Source organism: Eubalaena glacialis, chromosome 19 (assembly GCF_028564815.1).
Source record: "Eubalaena glacialis isolate mEubGla1 chromosome 19, mEubGla1.1.hap2.+ XY, whole genome shotgun sequence".
In the NCBI taxonomy this organism is placed as follows: Eukaryota; Metazoa; Chordata; class Mammalia; order Artiodactyla; family Balaenidae; genus Eubalaena; species Eubalaena glacialis.
In genome coordinates this window covers 12290350-12305405 of record NC_083734.1, presented here as the reverse complement: position 1 = coordinate 12305405, position 15056 = coordinate 12290350, and positions in this window count along the sequence as shown.

Below are 15056 nucleotides of genomic sequence, written 5' to 3'. Positions count from 1 at the left end.
CCTCTGAAAGGCCTAAACTTGGATGCTGTTGCATCTCTTGATATACTTAAAAAAAAAAAAAAGCACCCTGCAACTATTTATTCTGGAGTTTAAGTGTAATTGCAAGTATTTGAAAATATTTTCAAAAGTAAAACCTTATTTTGCACCCACACAGGCCAGCAAAGGAATGAATCCAATAGAGGAAGTATCGAACAGCTTATTATCAATAATAACTCAGTGTGTATCTGGCATCAGTATATGGGTAGAGAATAATATTAGAATGTAAAGCAGATATGCAGCTCAAAGCTTAGAATTTGCTAAATTAAGAAGTGTACAACCAAAGCTTATATTCAAAGTAGGAATACTCAGGCAAAGTGCATTGAAGTTTTAAGTGGTTTTGAGATTTTTGTTGGTTGGAATAAAACTACGTTTCCCAAACTGCGTTGTTTCCTGCAGAGGTGGTGTAGGTCTGTTTCCCCAACCCACCTCTTACTGGGTGAGAGGCCTGAGTGGGCAACTCTGAGTGCAGGTGTGCGGAGGAGGCCTTCAGCAAAACACCCCAGGTCACTGTGTCCACTGGGAGATGGAAAATACAGGAGAAAAATTAAGCCCGAGAGGACAGACTCAGGAGATTTAATATTTGTCAAGTGGAACTTCCAGAGGGGGAAAAATAGAGAATAGATGATGAAGGAAAGAGAGAGAGAGAAAATGTCCTTGAGTTAAAGACTCAAGTCTTTATTTATTTATCTTAATCAATTAAAAATTTACACAATTTTGAAAGGTTACCTTCCATCTACATTTTGTTGTTACAAAATATTGGCTATATTCCCTGTGTTATGCAATATATCCTTGAGCCCATTTTACACCGAATAGTTTGTGCCTTCCACTCCTCCACCCCTATATTGCACCCCCACCCCACTGGTAACCACTAGTTAGTTCTCTGTGAGTCTGTTTCCTTTTTGCTATATTCACTAGTTTGTTGTATTTTTTTAGATTCTACATGTAAGTGATGTCATACAGAATTTAAGACTCAAGTCTTTAGATTGAAAGACCCACCTGAAATAATTATTTCTCTCACACACACACATACATACACATTATATGTGCATCTATTCTGTATCTATATACATTCTATTCTGGTGAAATTTCTTTATTCAAAGAGTAAGGAAGAAAGGAATGAATAGGTATACAGCTTTTTGTCTATAACAAGGGTTGCTAGAAATGATGCTAGAATAACGTCTTCAAAATTCTAGAGGAAATGATTTCAAATCTGAAATTCTATAACCAGTCAAAACACCTCATGTATGAGAGCAAAATAAAGATATATTTGGACAGCTCTAAAAGTTGAATTTACACTCTTTTGGGAAAAAAAAAAATGATGAGAGCAAAAGTGAAAAATCCAGAAAGAGGAAGATACTGACCATAACAAATAGAGGAACCATAAAGAAAAGAAACCTCAGTATAATAGCTGTGTAACTGGAAAGCGATCAGTTCAAACTATACCTGAAAGTCAGAAGAGTGCTTGAAGAACGTAAGATGAATCACACAAACCATGTGATTCATAATCCAGAAGTATAACTGGGTGCTCTTGCTGAGTTGAAATTATATGTCTCTTCTAATCGAGAAAGACAAATAGAAATTCTGAGAAAACTGAAAAGTTGTACGAGAAAGTTGTAACTATGAAGAAACAAAATTTGATGTGCTTTTTGTCTGAGTAATATATGAAATGTAAGAGATGGTGGCAAGTGTCATTACCCCCTTCATGAAGGCATGACTGATCCCCCCAGCTGAACTCATTCACTTTCTGATCCAATAGAGATTTATTGATCATTCTCTGATCTCATTCCTGAATTCACTAACTCATTCACTGATTTGTTCAAATATTTACTGAACATCTACTAAGTATTGGGCCTGTGCTAGGCACTGAGGATAAAAGATGACGAGAGACACAGCCCCTGACTTTTTATGGAGTTTACAATCTAGCTCTTTTTTATTCTGACTCAAATGACACCATATACCTTGTAAATTAGTTATTTTTACATCTTATCTTTTCCTGGATCGAAGAGTTGAGGCCTTACTTATCTTTGCAAAGTAACCTGCAGAAAACTTTGCCACAGTGAGAGTTCCATAGTTTATTAATATAATATCATAACGTATTATGATATATTATTAATAACTATTATATCTATCAAAGTTACAAATGCATATGCTAGTTGACATGGGAATTCAATTGCACATCTAGGGATGTATCCTACACATGCATCTGCGCCTGTACAAAATGTGGAAAATATGTAAAAATTTATTCATTGCAACATTACTTTTAATAGAAAAAAATTGTTTTAATAACCTAAATCTCCATTGAGACTGATGAAATAAACTCTGAAAGAGTCATAGAGTGGGATACTTTGCAGCTGTAAAATATACAATTAAGAATATTTAGGGAATTCCCTGGTGGTCCAGTGGTTAGAACTCGATGTTTTCACTTCGGTGGCCCGGGTTCAGTCCCTGGTTGGGGAACTAAGATCCTGCAAGCTGCACACGGTGCAGCCAAAAAAAAGAAAAAAGAATATTTGTATATATCTTTTTATGGAATAACCGCCAAGCTAAAAAAAGCTAAGAGGGACTTCCCTGGTGGCACAGTGGCTGAGAATCCGCCTGCCAATGCAGGGGACATGGGTTCAAGCCCTGGTCTGGGAAGATCCCACATGCCGAGGAGCAGCTACACCCGTGCGCCACAACTACTGAGCCCGCGCGCCTAGAGCCTGTGCTCCGCGACAAGAGAAGCCACTGCAGTGAGAAGCTGGTGCACCGCAACGAAGAGTAGCCCCCGCTCACCACAACTAGAGAAAGCCCACGCGCAGTAACAAAGACCCAACGCAGCCAAACATAAATAAATAAAATAAATAAAATTCTATTTTAAAAAAAGCTATGAAAAAAAAGTAAGGTTTACAACAGTGTATTCTGCCATTGTTATGACAGAAAAAGATAAAATGTAACTGTTTTTGTACACATAGAATTTCTCTAGAAAGATACATAAGAAACTGGTGGCCTCTGGGAAGGAATCTACATGGCTGGGGGTTTGGAGGGGAAAGGAGATTTCACTGAGTACTTTTCAACCATTTGAAACGTGTACCACTTGAGAGATATAGTATCTCTTTAAAAAAAATACAACTTGAAAAATGCAACAGTTCTTTGTAATAATAAATTACATAAGTAAATGCATGACACAAATAGCGCAGCCAAGAGAAGAGCAGGTGTAGAAGAAGTGGGGGCAGCATTAAATTGTCATCTTGAAACCGAAAGAATTCTGGAGGAAGCTCATGGAAGCAGCATGGTGTAGCGGAAAACACAGGTAGCCACGAGCCTGAAGACTGGCTTCCAGCCTGGTTCCTACCTACCACTTACCAGCGTCAGTGTTCTTATCCACATTAATAATACCTGTCCTGGAAAACCGTATGGAGGTTTCTCAAAAATTAGAACTACCATGAGATCCAGCAATCCCATTCCTGGGCATATATCTGAAAAAAACAAAAACACTAATTCAAAAAGATACATGCACCCCGATGTCCATAGCAGCATTATTTACAATGGTCAAGATATGGAAGCCACCTAAGAGTCCATCAACAGATGAATGGATAAAGGAGATGTGGTACATATATACAATGCCATACTACTCAGTCATAAAAAAGAATGAAATTTTGCCATTTGCAGCAACGTGGATGGATGTGGAGGGCATTATGCTAAGCGAAATAAGTCAGACAGAGAAAGACAAATACTGTATGATATCACTTATGTGTGGAATCTAAAAAATACAACCAACTAGTGAATATAACAAAACAGCAGCAGACTCACAGATACAGAGAAGAAACTAGTGATTACCCATGGGGAGAGGGAAGGGGGGAGGGGAAATATAGGGGTGGAGGAGTGGGAGGTACAAACTACTAGGTATAAAATAAGCTACAAGGATATACTGAACAACACGAGGAATATAGCCAATACTTTACAACAACTGTAAATGGAGTATAACCTTTAAAAATTGTGAACCACTATATTGTAATATATAACATTGTATAGCAACTATATTTCAATTAAAAAAATACCTGTTTCGTTTGGCTTACGACAGTCATAGGAGAGTATTTTATGTACGTAAAAATGCTACCAAAACATCAGCTATTATTAACTTCTTGTTTAACTTTCCTACAGTGCTACCATGACCCTTGAACTGACCTATGACCCTAGCTGGAGGACTAGGTCTAAATCTTACTCTGCCCAGAGTGCCTAGCCTCACTGTACATATAGTGTGTGCCCAGTAAATGTATAGTGAATGAATGTGCTCTAGTCAGTTGAGCTGTCCAGCCATTATAAGAGTGAGCAGCATTGACATAAGAATGCAGTTCTCGGGCTTCCCTGGTGGCGCAGTGGTTGAGAATCTGCCTGCCAATGCAGGGGACACGGGTTCGAGCCCTGGTCTGGCAGGATCCCACATGCCCCGGAGCAACTAAGCCCGTGAGCCACAACTACTGAGCCTGCGCGTCTGGAGCCTGTGCTCCGCAACGGGAGAGGCCGCGACAGTGAGAGGCCCGCGCACGGCGATGAAGAGTGGCCCCCGCTGGCCGCAACTGGAGAAAGCCCTCGCACAGAAACGAAGACTCAACACAGCCAAAAATAAATAAATAAATTTATTAAAGAATGCAGTTCTCTTAAGTGGAAGGGAGATGTCTGAGAACACCCTGTTGCCTAAATTAATATCAGGAAACAAGCTACTCAGTAAAAGAAATCAATGTGCTAGCTCCGATTTATGTTATCCGATCACTGCTTGCTTACCTCTTGTTAAGTACCATTTTATTCTATATAGGAAAAGCTATGGAAAACAGATTCTCTTTTTATGCTTGCTTTTGTTCTCCTACCAAGAGTCAATTTAATTATAAAGATTTGAAAAAGATTATTATACATTTATGGATCCCAATAATCAAAAAGCTAAAATACTTCAAGACCTTAGAAAGCATACAATTTGAGTGTAATTTAAAGAAATTGCCCCTCATGATTACCTATTTGGGGCTTATGAAAATCAGCAAAGGATGCTATTGCATTGTTCTTTGTCCCATACTCCTCTTATTTTGATGTACGTTTCAGACAGCTTAGATACATCTTAAGAGTTCTATTCCTTCAAACTTTTAAAGTATTCAGTGTATACAGTACTAGAGTTTCTACTCACCTTGATTCCATTTTGCATGAAAGAACTTTGGGAAGCAATTTTGGTAGTTTTTAAGCCTATAGGTTTACTTTTGAATTTTTGAGTTATCCTTTAAGAGAATCTGATTCTTGGAATTGCAAGGAACTTGAACGATTATCTGGTCCAATCTGATGCTGAAATATCCTCTATAGCAGATATAGAGGATGCCAAATCGTTGTCCAGTGCTTGAACTCTCCCAGTGATGGGGAACTCATCACCTTTCAAGGCAGTCCTTCTTTGGATGCAGCTGTTCAATTTTCCCAACACCATTTATTGAAGAGACTGCTCTTTCCCCATTGTATATTCTTGGCTCCTTTGTCATATGTGTGAGTTTACTTCTTGGCTCTCTTCTTTCCACTGATCTATGTCTCTGTTTTTATGCCAATACCACATACTGTTTAATTACTATAGCTTTGTAATATAGTTTGAAATCAGGGAATGTGATACCTCCAGCTTTATTCTTCTTTCTCAAGATTGCTTTAGCTATTTGGGAGCTTTTATGGTTCCATAAAAGTTTTTGGATTGTTTGTTGTATTTCTGTGAAAAAATGCCTTTGGAATTTTGATAGGGATTGCACTGAATCTGTATATTGCTTTGGGTAGCATGGACATTTTAACAATATTAATTCTTCCAACCCATGAGCATGGAATATCTTTTCATTTATTTGTGTCTTCTTCAATTTCTTTCATTAATGTCTTGTAGTTTTCAATATACACATCCTTCACCTCCTTGGTTAAATTTATTTCTAGGTATTTTATTCTTTTTGATGCAATTGTAAATGGGACTATTTTCTTAATTTCTCTTTCTGATAGTTCATTATTAGTGTATAATAATATAAGGAATACAACAAGTTTTTGTGTATTGATTTTGTATACAACTTAATAATGTTCTGTAATGACTATTTCTTTTTTCAGTTTTAATATCTTTTATCGAAGTATAGTTGATTTATAGTGTTAATTTCTGCTGTACAGCAAAGTGACTCAGTTATACATATATATATACATTCTTTTCTAATATTCTTTTCCATTATGGTTTGTCATAGGATATTGAATATAGTTCTCTGTGCTATACAGTAGGACCTTGTTGTTCATTCTATATATAAAAGCTTCCATCTGCTAACCCCAAACTCCCCCTCCATCCCTCCCTCAAACCCTTCCTCCTTGGCAACCACCAGTCTGTTCTCTATGTATAATGACTATTTCCTAATGTTCTATTTAAAAGTACAGTTCAGAACGTGAAACATATGTTTATTGTTTATAAATACCTATCTACTAGCATTTATGTGGGCCAAGCAAAATCTGATTGAGCCAAACCCTGGAAAATGTAATTATACTTATTCTTTTACTATATTGTGATGGCTTTGTGCTCCAGATAATTTTAATGGTATCTGCTATTGAATCTTGGCAGACACCATTGAGTATTTCTCAGAATGTGGGCAACTCTCCAATAATCTGCATCAGAACCCCTCAGGAATGCTTGTTAAAGTATGGATTCTCAGTCCCCAGCACAAACCTGCTGGATCAGAACTTAAGTTTAAGAAATGCTGCACCTTTGTGGGGCCTGCTGTGTCCTACCAGTGGTCTTCCCTTGGGTTTCACTTTTCCACAGGAAACAGAACATAAACCTCAAATTGTCTTTGCACTTGGACCAGTTCCCTTTGTTGATCTGATACAAGAATAGCTTTTTGTGCTGTAACAGTGAGCTTGTTGAATAGACCCCTTGTATTTTAGGGAAGGAAATTTAGTGCTTCATTGCTCACCATCCCTACTGGCCCTGGTAACTCTAAGGATAAACTAGCTTGGGTTTCACCCTGGAGGATTAACATTTCATAGAGCACACAAAGCCCCATGAAAGTCAAGATGAGGCAGAGCAAAGTGTGCACTGGCTTCTTTGTGTGGTTGGTTTCTTGTCTTTAGCCATTTGTCAGGCACAGCAGCTGAAGGTGCTGAATCGGATGAGGTAGTAAATTCAAGAGTCAAACCAGCTGCCAGATGCTTCCTGGAGGCTCCCTGGAGGGTGCAGCAAAGGCTGCTAACCCACCTCCTGCCCTTTTCACAATTATCTCCACACCCTGGGATTGTAGGAAAGAAAAAAATGTTTCCTCTACTCTCTTATATTCAGTATCTGGGTACGTGCAAATCAAACTGACAAAGTTTAGCAGAAGAAAAGGCATACGATTTTTATTGATGTTAATATTGTTGTGTGCACAGGAGCGTCACAATAAAAGAAGTGAGAACTCAAAGAAGCAGCTAGACTTGAGGATTATATGCCATTTTAACAAAGGGCAATAAATTGTGAAGAAGTGACTAGACAAAAGTAAGGAAATTTGGGCTTCTAAGGGTGATAAATTCTGGGAAAGTGACTAGGGAACATATGGGGAAACTAATGGAAAATAAGGGTTATTTAAGTAAGGTCTGTTTATGCAGCTTCATCTCAATGTGACCCCAGTCTCTGGTGATAAGAGTTAGTTTCTTCTTCCTGGTACAGAGGGACACCTTCCTCCAAGGAAAATTTATGCCCTACTCTTAGGCAGATAAAGGGAGGGCAGAGAACTTTTCCTGCATCTGTTGTTTCTCAATTACCTTCAGCTCCAAATAATCCTTATGCCAATGTGGCATATTTGAGGGTGGCATATTCTGATCCCCTTCAGGATCATCAGCACATCCAGCTGGGGAGAAGTCGGACAGAAACTGGCACAAAAGGATGATTTCAGGCAGTTTCTTTGAGTTCTAACTGCGTCCCCTGTGCAGAACAATTGGCCTGGGCCCTGTGAGGCCTGCTGTCCCTGCTCCACCAGAATTACTGTGGACTAATTTGAGAGCAGCCCTCTGAACTCAGAGGAACCATAAGAGTGAAATTGATGTGCCCACCAGGCAGAACAGCTCTGCAGGAAGGTAGATTCTTAGATGGAGAAAACCAAGCCTCATAGTTCAAAGGATTGAAAATTAAATCATAAGTAATTTTTTTTAAAGTTTTGTAAAATATGTGGATAAGCCATATCTTCAAATGAGCCTAATACTATTAATAATAAATAATAAATGGGATATACACTACTGTATATAAAATAAACAACAGGACCTACTGTATAGCACAGGGAACTATATTCAATATCTTATAATAACCTATAGTGGAAAAAATCTGAAAAAGAATACATATATATGTATATATATATATAAAACTGAATCACTTTGCTGTGCACCTGAAACATTGTAAATCAACTATATTTCAACAAAAAAAAAGAAAAAAGAAAAAAATCTTTGCAACCTAAGACAAGGAAATCATTATGTTCCACTAGAGGGCAGTGTGGCAACAATCTAGAAACTAGTTTATAAAATAGGCTCGTGAGAACAGAGGGAGCTTGTTATTCGTTTATAAATTTATCATGGGAACTGCTTTGAAAAGAAACAAAAATCAAATACCACTTTCAGCACAGGGGGTTCGTCTAGATGACACGAAACCTACTCAAGTAGTTTTTTTTTTTAAGTCAGAATGACATTAAAAACAAAATGCAAGTTGACTGACTTGAGCAAAACGGAATTGCTTTCATTAGTTGCTATGTTGTTCTGTTGCTATGTTGTTTAGTAGAAGCTATAAACATAATCAAGGAGATCACATTTCCTCTGCCTCAGCCATTTGAAAACCTTCAAACCCCCAAGAGTCCTCATCTCCAGTTGTGCTCGAAGCAACAAAGTTTGCCCGAGGGTTTAAATTGGGCATGATAATAAGAGTTATATCTAGCTTTTTTTGAACGCTGAGTTCAGGCTGGGAGATTCGCATGGGTTATCTCTTTAATCCCCACAGCAGTGCTATGAGTTAGGTCCTATTATTACCATCTCCACTGGAGAGATGAGGAGACTAAGCCCATGGAAGATTGAGTGCTTGCCCATGGGACACTGCTAATCAGTGGCAGAGCTGGGCTTCAAACTTAGGCAGGTTGAATCTAGATGCCTTGTTTGAGCTACTTCTAGGCCATTAATGGCAAAGACAGAACTAGAACCCAGGTCTCTTTGTTACAAATTAAAGGCTGACTTTCATGTTGAAAAAGATGTATATGAGCAGGAATAGGAAGAAGAAAACTTTAAAAGGGGACTGAGGAGAAACACAAAGTGTCTGTGTTTGCAAAGAGATGGGTTCATGCCAAAAAACAAGAACATTTTGGGCTGAGCTGGGATGCCCCATATATGCCGATTACTCACAGCCAGAGTGGCCAAGACCAGAGGGATTTCCCCACTGCCTCCTCAAAATCCAGAGCCCCGAGACCCATGGGCTGGTGGACCTCCCAGGAGAAGCTCACAGAAGACATGGCCAAGACCAGAGGCATTTCCCCACTGCCTCCTCAAAATCCAGAGCCCTGAGACCCATGGGCTGGTGGATCTCCCAGGAGAAGCTCACAGAAGACCACTCTTGCTTCAGGGCACAGAAGAGGAGAATTGGAAGTTCACCTAAATCCTCAGAGCCCTTAGTCAAGTACATTCCAAATTATAAGAATAATTATACTTTAGTACTCAAATGCCAGGCACTGTACATTTTACTTGTCTTAGTTCACTGACTCTTCATAACAGCTCTAGGAGGTGAGTCCACCACCTGGGAATTTGATGGGTTGGCCCCTCATGGAAGGCACGTGTGGATTATGAGCGAGAATGCACATCCTGCACACAAATTGAGTATTTAAACCGCCCTCTCTTATCTTTGAGCAATACAGCCAATTCTGTTATTAGAATGCAACCCGCTTCTTAGGAAGCATGGCAGATGGCTTACTTCCCACTTCCCAAACCTCCCTAAAATGGCAGCAAAGGAATAAAAATATATACACATAAGCCTATAAGGGAGAAAATGGGAGAAGAGACAACATGGATAAGAGAGTTCCACAAACAGTTGGAAAGATGGGGAGGATGGTAGCTGATTTGGTGGAACTGGGGATCACTACCTGGGCCTCTGCAGACAAGGAGACCAACAAGCAGAAGGGGTTGGCCTTGTGGAACTCTATGTTCTGGGGACTTGGAGGCACAGGATCTACAGAAGGTGGGAACGAGGCATGGCACTAAAATCAGGGGGGCTAAAGGGCCTGTATAGGGGGTGGTTAGACCTCCTTCCCCCTTCTGCTTTTGAAAATAAGCAGGCATCACAGGCAGGCTTACCCCAGCCCTCTCCACACCCGCATCGTGCCGCTCTCACCCTCACTGCTAGAAGATTTGATAAAAGTTCTCTCTGGATAACTCAATGGCTCCAGAGAAAAGAACTCTCTTGTCTGACATTTTAGACTCCCGCCCCCATTAAAAAGCTGGTTTGCTGCCCAATCACCTTGTAGTAAGTCCTTCCCATTGACAAGCCCACCCACTCCCTCACAGCCTCTGTTCATCTTTTTAGCGAATCAGGCTTGGACAGAATGAGCAGTCCAGGACCACCCAATATTTAAGGAAAGCTTCCAACTTGAAAGATAGAGACCCAAACAAACAGGAAGAAGGAATCTGGAGGAAAGAAAGCTGATGGGAGCAGGAAAAAAATGCGAAAATAAAAGTCCTTTCATTAATTCTTTCAGAGAAGTAAAATAAGATGTTATAGACATTAAATGAGTTGGATGTTATTTTTAAAAGGATTAATGAGAAAACAAGAATGAGATTTTGGGGAATTCCCTGGCAGTCCAGTGGTTAGGACTCCGTGCTCTCACTGCTGAGGGCCCAGGTTCAATCCCTGGTCACGGAACTAAGATACCATAAGCTGTGCAACAAGGCCAAAAAAAAAAAAAAAGAGAGAGATTTTGGAAATATTTTAAAAGGAGAGTAAGAATAAAATACTTAAAAGAGGGACTTCCCTGGTGGCGCAGTGGTTAAGAATCCGCCTGCCAATGCAGAGGACACAGGTTCGAGCCCTTGCCTGGGAAGATCCCACATGCCCCGGGGCAACTAAGCCCATGCACCACAACTACTGAGCCTGCGTGCCACAACTGCTGAAGCCCGCGTGCCTAGAGCCCGTGCTCCGCACTAAGAGAAGCCACCGCAATGAGAAACCCATGCACCACAACGAAGAGTAGCCCCCGCTCGCCACAACTAGAGAAAGCCCGCACACAGCAACGAAGGCCCAATGCAGCCAAAAATAAATAATAAATAAATAAATAAATTTATTAAAAAAAAATACTTAAAAGAAAGTTCAGGAGATAAAGTAGAACAAAAAGACAAAGAGATTTAAAAATAATAATAATAATTGAGGAAAGATAAGAATGAGGACCATTCTAGGAAGTCCAGTTTCCAACTAATAGGAAGGAATTCAAGAGAGAACAGGGGAAAAGAGAAATGGAAGGAAGGAAATTCTAGCAAAAGCAATACAATTTCCCAGAACTGAAGGACATGAGTCTCCAGATTGAAAGGCCCCACTAAGTGTCTGACACAATGAATACAGATGCATCAAGATTCATCAGCACAAATTTCAGAAGACCCTGAATAGAGAAAAGATTTTCAAAGCTTCCAGAAAGGAAAAAGAAAAACATACAGAAGATCCAGAAGGGCATTAGACTTCTAAATAGCCACAGAGAAGTTAGAAAATAATGGAGCAAAGCCTTCAAACTTCTGCGTGAGAATGATTTTCAGCCTCAAATACTTGTAACCAGATGATCAGTGACATATGAAAGTGGAATAAAACATTTCAAACATGAAAGGACTTAAATTTTACCTCACACGTGTATCTTCTCTGAAACAGCTACTGCAGGATATACACCAACCAAATGAGAAAGGAAACTAAGAAAGAAGATGTGGAACTAGGATTCTTGGGATTCAATACAGGAGGACAGTGAAAGGAGATGCCAGGATGACAGTGGCTAGAGAGCAACCAGTCCAGAGGGGACCAGCAGGGAGGCACTCAAGGAATAAAAGAAAATGACATGTTTGAGGACATAGAAAATAATATCCAGAAATACTGAAGCACTTGGGGGAAAAATAAGCAATTGGTGTATAGAATGCTAAGCAAATAGAAAACAAAAAGTAATTACTAGTTCCAGGAAATAAATGAAAAGAATGACTTGTGTAAAGGGCCTAAGGTAGAAGTGAGCATTTGAAGACTAGCAAAAAGAATGGGGCCGGAGCAGAATTAGGGAGGGGAGAAGACTAGGGGATGATGTCAGAGAGATAATAAGGACCAGGATGTGAAAGGTCTATAGACCATCATGGGGACTCTGGCTTTTACTCTGAGTGAGATGGGAGGGTTTTGTGCTGAGGAATAATATGATCTGACTCACATGTTAGCAGATAATTCTGCCTGATGTGTTAAGAATAAACTGTAGCAGGCAGAAAGGTAGAAGCAAGATGCTACTGCAGTTAGAAGGCTATTGCCATGATCCAGGTAAAAGACAACCATGATGACCCAAGAGGATGATGGTGGCTTGGACCAGGGTGTCAGCATTGGAGGTGGTAAGAAGTGAGGGGACTCTGGGTTGACTTTGAAGGCAGAGCCAGAATATTTCTTGACATAATAGATGTGAGGTGTGAAAGAAAGAGAGAAGTCAAAAGTGGCTCCAAGATTTTTGGTCTGAGCAACTGGAAAGATGAAGTTACAGTCAAATGAGACGGGGAGACTGAAGTTGGAGCAATGATCCTGTTATCCATTGCTGAACCAACCCAGACTTAGTGGCATAAAACAACAACCATCATTTATTATCATTAGCTGGGCTCAGCTGGGCATGTCTCACTTGCTGGTTGGGGCTAGGGTTACTAGAAGATCAGAGTAGCTGGAGGATGGACCAATTGGGGCTCCTCAGACATCCATCTCTCTCTCTCTGTCTCTCTCTCCATGGTCTCTCCACATAATCTCTCCAGCATGGTGGCTTCAGAAGAGCTAGACTTCTTACATGGTCGCCCAGAGCTCCACAGGGTATGTCCCAAGACAGAGAGGGAAGCCACATCACCTTTAATGACCCAGCATCAGAGGCAACACAGCACCCCTTCAGCCACCTGCTATTCCTTAGAATCAAGTCACATATCAAGTAGGCAGGGGATCCGTTTCCCCTCTTGGTAGAAGGAAAGTCAAAGGGTTTGTGAACATGTTTTAAAACCACCACAGCAGGTTTGGGGAAGAAGATAATTCAGTTAGGGAACATTCTGAGTTGAACACTATTTGCATAGTCGTGACAAAATAAACACCGACCATTGCTTTAGCCAAAAATTGTGATGTGACCACATTGGGGGGGACTGATGGGGAGAAAGTGATGGGGTCACAGTGTGGGAGGGGCACCTTATCATCCCCCGTTGTGGGAAGTCAATGGATGTATACAAAGGGAAAATCGAGAGAGAGGAGTGAAACAATGTCCATTAGAAATACAGGGATAGGGGAGTTCCCTGGTGGCCTTGTGGTTAGGATTCTGGACTTTCACTGCCATGGCCTGGATTTGATCCCTGGTCAGGGAACTTAGATCCTGCAAGCTGCGTGGCATGGCAAAAAAAACAAAAACAAAAACAAAAAAACAGGGATAAATACAAAGGGAAATATATAGAAGAAGGAACCCCAAGATGGGGTGAGGCTGTGGGAACGGAAGGGGGCTAGTGTTTTTCAGTATGTCTTTTAGTACCATTTGACTTTTTAACCTATGAACATGTACTACTTTGATAAAACAGTTTTTTAAAGGATGTAAATTTTGTTTCACTAAAATTGATTTTTTTTTTTTTTTGGCCGCTCTGCGAGGCATGCAGAACTTCCCCGACCAGGGATCGAACCCATGCCCGCTTCAGTGGGAGCACAGAGTCTTAACCACTGGACCACCAGGGAAGTCCTAAAATTGAGTTTTTATTTTATTTTATTTTATTTTTTTGATTTTTTTAAATGTATAGGAAAAATACCCAATCCATAATGCAAGGGCAGTTTTAGAAAATATCCCAACCCAGCCACCTTTCCACTCTGCCTTCTCCTTCATGTCTCTGGCCTGAAAGAGCGCTGAGACCAACCCGGGGCTCCATTCCTGTCCTCACTGTCCCAACAAGGACCACCGCAGCTTCCCAGATCCTGGATCATCTCACTAATCCCCCTTCCCACCCCTTCCACGCCAGTAGGGCAGGGCTGATGCCCATTTGACAGAAGAGAAAAGTAATGGCTTGGTGAGTTCACCTAGTCATTAAAAGACAGAGTAGAGACTTGAAGCCAGGTCTTCTGGTGTTATGGTCCTTCAGGTGTTATGGTCTCTCCACGCTAAACATGGTGGTTGCCATCACCGAGGGTTCTCCTGGCAGCATGAGATGGGGGTTAGAGAGAGAGAGAGGGAACGTTCTTGGAAGGAAAGTGCATTATTTTTCCTGAATAAAAACACACCTGTCATGAAATCCACCTCCCCAAAAGATATTTGATACAGTGACTGTGATGGCCCCTGGCTGAAAATACTCCATTTCCCCTTAGTCACCTTCCTTGGGTCAGCGTAAGCCTGCCGGATAAAGTAACAGAAAGAAACAAACAGATCTCCTTTGGGATGAAATTCCTATGCCCAGAGGAAGACTGTGGCGAGGGTGCAGGGGACACAGTTCAGGGCAGAACCTTGGGTTTTCCTCTGTGGAATTGGTCCCTCTGGGGGGGTGGGGGGGTGGGCCTGGTGTGCTGGAGCCCAGCCCTGCCCTGGGGAGCAGAGGGAAAGTCACCAGAGGGAGGCAAGACCGTTGTAAATCAGTTACTCCTTCAAAGACTGAGGACTGCCAGCAGGGCTGACTAACTAACCCCTGATCTGTGTTTAGCTATGCACAGAACCTGCTCTAGTTACATCAAAGCCTTTATTAGCAGGATAAAGTGGCCTGGTGTCCCCCAAACTTGCCAATGTGCAATGCGATGGTAACCATGACAGTGGAGTGGTGTCAATAGGTGGGCAGGTGACCCGTCC